Below are 6,910 nucleotides of genomic sequence, written 5' to 3'. Positions count from 1 at the left end.
ATCAACCTTGACCAAGGCCCAACAACAAGAGTCAAACTCAAACAAGTCATCACAATTAATTGGCATTTATTCAAATTAAAAAGACTAAAATAATACATTTTAATTAAATATGGTTTGTCAAATTCCTAAAATCTCATCAAAATACCAAATAAATGGCCATGAGATTTATCATAGGTCAAACAATGTCAAAGGACCTTGGAGAAAAAATTTCAGAATTTTTGAAGACTTCAAAGTATTTTTAAACCATTAAAACAAATGCAAAATCAATTAAATCTTGAAAAATATTAATAATGATCCAAAATATAATTTTAATTCAGAATATGAAAGAGGAAATTATTTGAAATTTATGGTGAAACTCTCATATTTTTTGGATCAATATTAAAATTAATATGAATTAATGAAAATAAAGCAATTAAAATGAAATTTAAATAATCAGAAAAAATGTGGACCACTTGATCTCCCTCATTAATTGAGGTGGCAAATCAAGTGGCCATCAACGCGCGTTCCATGGTGGACTTAAGTCAACGAGGCACAGGCTTGGTAATTAAAAATAACGCACGAGATTAAAACAATTTGAAAGGTATTAATGGCTCTGAACCATGCCAACACATCATCGGGGTCCAAAGGTCGGTCATCTTCTTCGGTGACCCTGGCTGGACTGATTCACTCATTACCATCAAGAAAATGAAAAAGGAGGACATGATCTGAAAGGAAAAATGGCATAGAGCACGAATCTGACCTCAATTCTAACTAACTCCACATATATAGGAAGACATGAGGAGTTGAATTTTGAGGTCTGTCAACTGAGTTGCTTCAATTTAACCTCTAAGCAACTCAATCTTATTGCCTACATTGGTAGGACTTCAGACAACCAAAGATCCAAGAGAATTGAGTGAAATTAAGAGAGAATCGAAGAGATGAAATTTTCTGGAAAATACCTTCAATGTAGGTCTGGATTCAACTATTCTTGCTTTGGCTTGTGCATGATCTTGCTCAGTATGCTTGCAGAAGTGGATTAGAATGCACAAAAGGTCTTTGATCCCTGGAGTTTTGAATCTCAAAACAGTGAGAATTCAACTCAATTTCCAAAGGAAATTCTCAAGTTTATCCTCTCAAATGGAAGGGTTAGGGATTTAGGATTAAAGATAGCGCGAATGTGTGTTGAATTCTGAGCATATGGAGCTCTATTTATAGCTGGGTCATGTGATATTTGCACCTTCCAAATGACTTTCCAAAATTGGCAATGAGTGATGCATGGGTGCATGGGCGTGTAGAGTCCCATGAAATCATTCCATTTGATCCACAATTGAGTGTGAGTATATCTGAAATTAACTTGGAATGCAAGGCAAATGTATATGGAAGCTTGAAGTTTGATCTTTGCCAAATGATGATACAATGTTCATGTCATGTGCAGCCTTAGCAAATCTTGTCCAAAATGGATGAAATTGGACTTTTTGGAAAGTTTAGATAAAGAGGAACAACATTCATGTTCAACACTTTTACATTTGAAGCTTTTATCATGATGAATTTTTAGGTGGAAGTTTTGAAATTTCAACATATAAAAAAAAATCTAAGTGTCAAGCCATATATCTCAATATTCCACCTTGCTTAACTTTTTATTTGTGATTCAAATCAGAAAAGTGTCTTTGTCAAAGTTGTAGCTCCGTCAAAGACCTTCAAAATGGTCACCAATTTCATGTCATTCGGATTTTGGATGATAGAGTTATGCATTTTTGATGTTTGGAAAAATCACTTGTTCAATGGTATAGTTCAAAAGTGACCTATAATGTAATCTCATATCACATGCTCATAAAAGTTGAATTAGCTCTCACTCAAAACATAAAAGTTTAAGTAGACACCTTAAATTTGATTGTGCAACTTGGAAATATTTCATATCATAAAAATTGAGCAAGTTATGGCCTTGGGAAGTTGACTTTCAAATTAGGGTTTAGACAAAATGACCTATAATGTTTCAACATAGAAAAATGATTTTCAAAGCAAAACTAGCTCTAGGTCTCAATATAAAAGTTGTTTGGAGTATCATTTAGAGTAACGTTGCTCTTGGAATCATTTCCATATGGTGAAATTTGTAGTGGATAGGGTCTAGGGAGACCTAGTTTTGATCAGATGAATTAATCTGGCCAACCATCATCAACCAACTTGCTAACCTTCAATTTCTTTGAATTCCTTGGATCATGGTAGATCATATATTCATAAGATGATTAATTTTGAAGTGTCCCTTGAGAAATTTTATCAATTGGTCAGATATCTTGTTGGAGAAGTTACTCAAGATACCAAGTCAAACTAGGGTTTCCAAGGCAAATCACCCTCAAACTCTTGAAGAAAACCTGATCAATATAACATGTAGGAATCAATGGAGTTCATATATGATGATCATAACCATTCTTGGATCAATTCATGGTTGTGCTCTTTGTCATGAGGGTCTCAAACCCTAGATATGAACTTGATGAATCAATAGAGATTATGTCCTACCTACAAAAGAGTTAGGCAAATGCATAGACATATTCTTCTTCCTTCTTCTTACCAAAACTATTTCAATACCTCTTGCTAGACGACGCCTCTTCTCTAGATAACCATCCCTCTCGGACACCTTCTTCGAGCATCATCCCCATGTTTACCATCTCGGTAAAATCGCTGGGGGCACTGGCGATCATCCGCTCATAATAAAATAAGCTCAGGGTCTTAAGAAAAATCTTAGTCATCTCCTTTTCCTCTAAAGGAGGGGTAAACTCAGCAGCACGCTCTCTCAATCTTTGCGCATACTCCTTGAATGTCCTTATCCTTCTGAGACAATGACCTCAACTGGTCTTTATCTGGAGCCATATCAACATTATATTTTTAATGCTTCACGAATGCTTCTCCCAAATCATTGAATGTGCGGATGCTCGCACTATCCAATCCCATGTACCACCTCAGAGCGGCACCAGTCAAGCTGTCATGAAAATAATGGATCAACAAATGATCATTATCGGTTTCTGTAGACATCTTTCTAGCGTACATCACCAAATGACTGAGTGGACAGGTATTCCCCTTGTACTTTTCAAAGTCATGTACTTTGAATTTCACCGGGATCTTCACATTTGGAACCAAAAAAAGTTCCACAACACTCTTTCCAAACAGGTCTTTACCCCTTAAAGTTTTCAATTCCTTACGCGGCTCAAGGAATTGGTCCTTCATCTCATCCATTTTCTCATACACATCAGGGCCTTCAGACGGCTCAGAATGATAGATTGTGTCTTCTACACGGGGTAGAGTATGCACAATAGGTGGTGGTATGGACATGACCGGTCTAGATGTCAGCATGAAAGCAAAGGTAGGCGCAAAGCCTTTAGGCAAAAAATTCGAAGGCATTCCCCATGGGAATCCGGCTGGCATGTTAGGTGTAAAGTGAGCGGCGGTTGCAGGAATGGTAGAGGTAGCCACCTCTGAAATGACAGTCGTCTGAGGAGGAGGAGTTGCAGGTGTTGGAGAAGACTGGCTCTGGGCAGCTAGGACTGACTCCATCATGGCAGTCAGACGGGAAATTTCATCCTTCAGGTCTCTGTTCTCTTGTTATAGATGCTCCATAATCCTTGAGTGATTGGCGCGACTATTGTATTGATGAGTCAGCTTGGCTGAAGCACAGATGAAACACCAATAAGACATCTGGCAAAAGAGAAACCTGCTTATGCAAATGATGCAAGAAATGCAATGTTTGGTTGTTTTTATTTTCAAGGAACTTAATATATTATTTGTAAATACAAGAAAAAAGGAGACTAGTCATCCTAAGGATCCCTAACAATGTTTGAAGATCTGGCTGTAGAGGCGTACTTCCTTCGAATGCGTCGAATCTCGGTCTCAAAAGAAGCCTTCATCTGAGTCTTCTCGAGGACAAGCTGATCCGCAAGCTTCTTCCAAGCAACGAAAGGCTGAGGCCTATGAGAGGAAGACGAAACCTCTGGCTCTCTTTGTCTCTTCGTCACTCGATCTTCAAGTATCTCAATAAGTGCATCTTTGTCCTTAGACTCACGCTACAACTCCTCATGTTTCAGGTCAAAGCATGGAAACGCTTTTCCCACATATCCTTCTCTCATTTCATCTTGGCGAGTGCGTCTTCCAACTCCTCTACATCTCGGTTAGGGAGAGTTAATTGCCTAACCACAACCATAGACATAGGTCTTTCACAAGCATACAACATCTTCAACTTCATAGCTCTCTTCTTCACCCAAAGAGTGTATGCTTCCAAAGCTACACAATTGCACGGACCAAGCTCGGATCTTCCTTTCATATGCACATTATGCCAAGCATGCACCATCTCCTGCTTCAAACGTTGGGGATATTTACCCTATTGATAGAAAAGACCTTCTAACAAAGTGTTATTAGGTTTGTCTCTCAAGGGGAACCCAAGTTGACGATGAGGCAAAGCAGGGTTGTAGTTAATTCCTCCTTGTGTGCCAATGAGAGGCACATTAGAGAATTCACAACAACTATCAATAATCTCCAAGCTACCTAATGCAGAGTCATACCACAAAATATCATCATTAGTGAGAGACATAAGTCTCTGAGACCACCGCAGACATTGTTTGTGTAAGACCCCAATTTTGACCTTAAGATCCCTCATACACTTTCATCATAAGCATTAGCATTGGGATCATACCTTGGCATCCTCCTTACCCTTTTTTTTCATTGGGTTTGTTTTGAGAGAGATCACCAAGCACTTTGTGATTATATCATACTTTTATTTTATCATTTCACTAACCAAAATACCAAAAACATGTCTTTGTAGTTGTCTAACTCTTTTGTAGGTAAGGGATATGATTTCCTTGCTTCATTGATCACATCTAGGGTTTGAGACCCTCATGAACAAAGAGAACCGTCAATAATTAATGCAATAATGGTTACGAGTATCATATATGAGTCCCAATTGTTTCTACATGTTATATTGATCAAGTTTGCTTCAAGAATTTGAGGGTGATTTTCCTTGGAAACCCTAGTTTGACTGGGTATCTTGAGTAACTTCTCCAATAATCCATATCACCAATTGATCAAATATATCAAGGTACACTTCAAACTTCATCATCTTATGCATATATGATCTACCATGAGCCAATAAAGTCAAGAGAGTTGGAATTTAGCAAGTTGGTTGATGATGGTTGGCCAGATGAATTCATCTGATCAAAATTGGGTCTCCCTAGACCCTATCTCCTACGATTTGCATCATATGAAAATGATTCCAAGAGAAAACTTACTCTAAATGACATTATAAACAACTTTCTTGTTGATAACTAGAGCTAGGTTTGCTTGGAAAATCATTTTCTATGTTGAAACATTATAGGTCACTTTGTCTAAACCCTAATTTGAAAGTCAACTTCCCAAGGCCATAACTTACTCAATTTTTATGAGATGAAAGATTTCCAAGTTGCACAATCAAATTCAATATGCCTACTTCAACTTTGATGTTTTTAGTGAGAGCTAATTCAACTTATTTGCACACGTGATATGAGGCTACATTATAGGTCACTTTTGACTTATACCATTGATCAAGTGATTTTGCCAAACTTCAAAAATGCATAACTCTATCATTTCAAATCCAAATAAAATGAAATTTGTGACCATTTTGACGGTTTTGAGATAGCTACAACTTTGATGAAAACACTTTTCTCATTTTAAGCTCCCATAAAATATTAAGCAAGGTGGAATATTGAGACATATGGCTTGACACTTAGAAATTTTTCAATATGTCAAATTTTCCTAAACTTCCACCTCAAATATCTCAAAGTTCCAAGCTCCAAATGAAAAAGTGTTCAACATCAAACTTGTTCGTCTTGATCTCACCTTTCCAAAGAGCTAAGATTCATGCATTTTGGATGAGGAATGCATAGCCTGCGCATGGCTTAAACAGGCTGGTATCATGTGTCATGGATCAAACTTCAAATTCAAATTCTCAATTTCCTTGCATTCCAAGCTTGCTTCAACCAATCTGAACTTCAAATTTGGACTTATAGCAATCATTTGATGGGCCTATGCACGCCCATGCAGCTGCTTACCTCACTTTGCAAATTTTAGAAACTTGAATGGAGTGTGAAATTAACACTTGAGTCCTCTATAAATTGAAGCTCATTTGCTCACAATCAAGACACACACTGCACCAGCTTTGATTCCCCACAAAAAACCCTTCACATTGAGAGGATAAACCTGAAAAATTATGTTAAATTTGAGCTTGAATCTCCACTGTTTTGGAATTCAATTCTCCAGGAGTCCATTGATTCTAAGCCATTCCATTCCTCTTCTGCAAGCTATTGGAGTGAAGCAAAGCACAATTTAGATCGAGATCTAGCAAGTTCAGACCTCCATTGAAGGTAAATTTCAGAAAATTTGATATCTTCAATTCTCCTTGTTTCTTGCTTAATTCTCTTGATTATTGTGTTGGCTGAAGTCCTACCAATGTAGGCAAGGTGTTTGAGTTGTTTTGATGATAAATCGAAGCAACTCAGATCATGAACCTAATTTTTCAATTCCACATATCTCTCAATATAGTTGAAATTGGAAGAAATGGAGGTGACATTCTTGCTCAGTGATATTTTCTCTTTAAAATCATGTCCCTGTTTGAAATTTTGGTTATGGTTGATGATGACCAGTTCGGCGAGGCTCGCCGGAGAAGACAACCAGAGCTCTGGCTCCGGTGATGGTGTGGTTGAGGTCTAGACCGTATGATCCAATTCCTGTGTTCTAATCTTGGCCGTGCGTTGTGATTAACAAAATTGCCATGCAGTTGACTAGGGCCTTGGTGGAACGCGCGTTGTGGATCATCAGATCTGCCACCTCAATTAATGATGGAGATCTGATGGTCCACGTATTTTTGCATTTTTTTGAATTTCCATTTAATTCCATTTTCTTCAATAATTCATAA

The sequence above is a fragment of the Lathyrus oleraceus genome, chromosome 3 (genome assembly GCF_024323335.1).
Source record: "Lathyrus oleraceus cultivar Zhongwan6 chromosome 3, CAAS_Psat_ZW6_1.0, whole genome shotgun sequence".
Lineage (NCBI taxonomy): Eukaryota > Viridiplantae > Streptophyta > Magnoliopsida > Fabales > Fabaceae > Lathyrus > Lathyrus oleraceus.
This window is presented reverse-complemented; position numbering follows the sequence as displayed.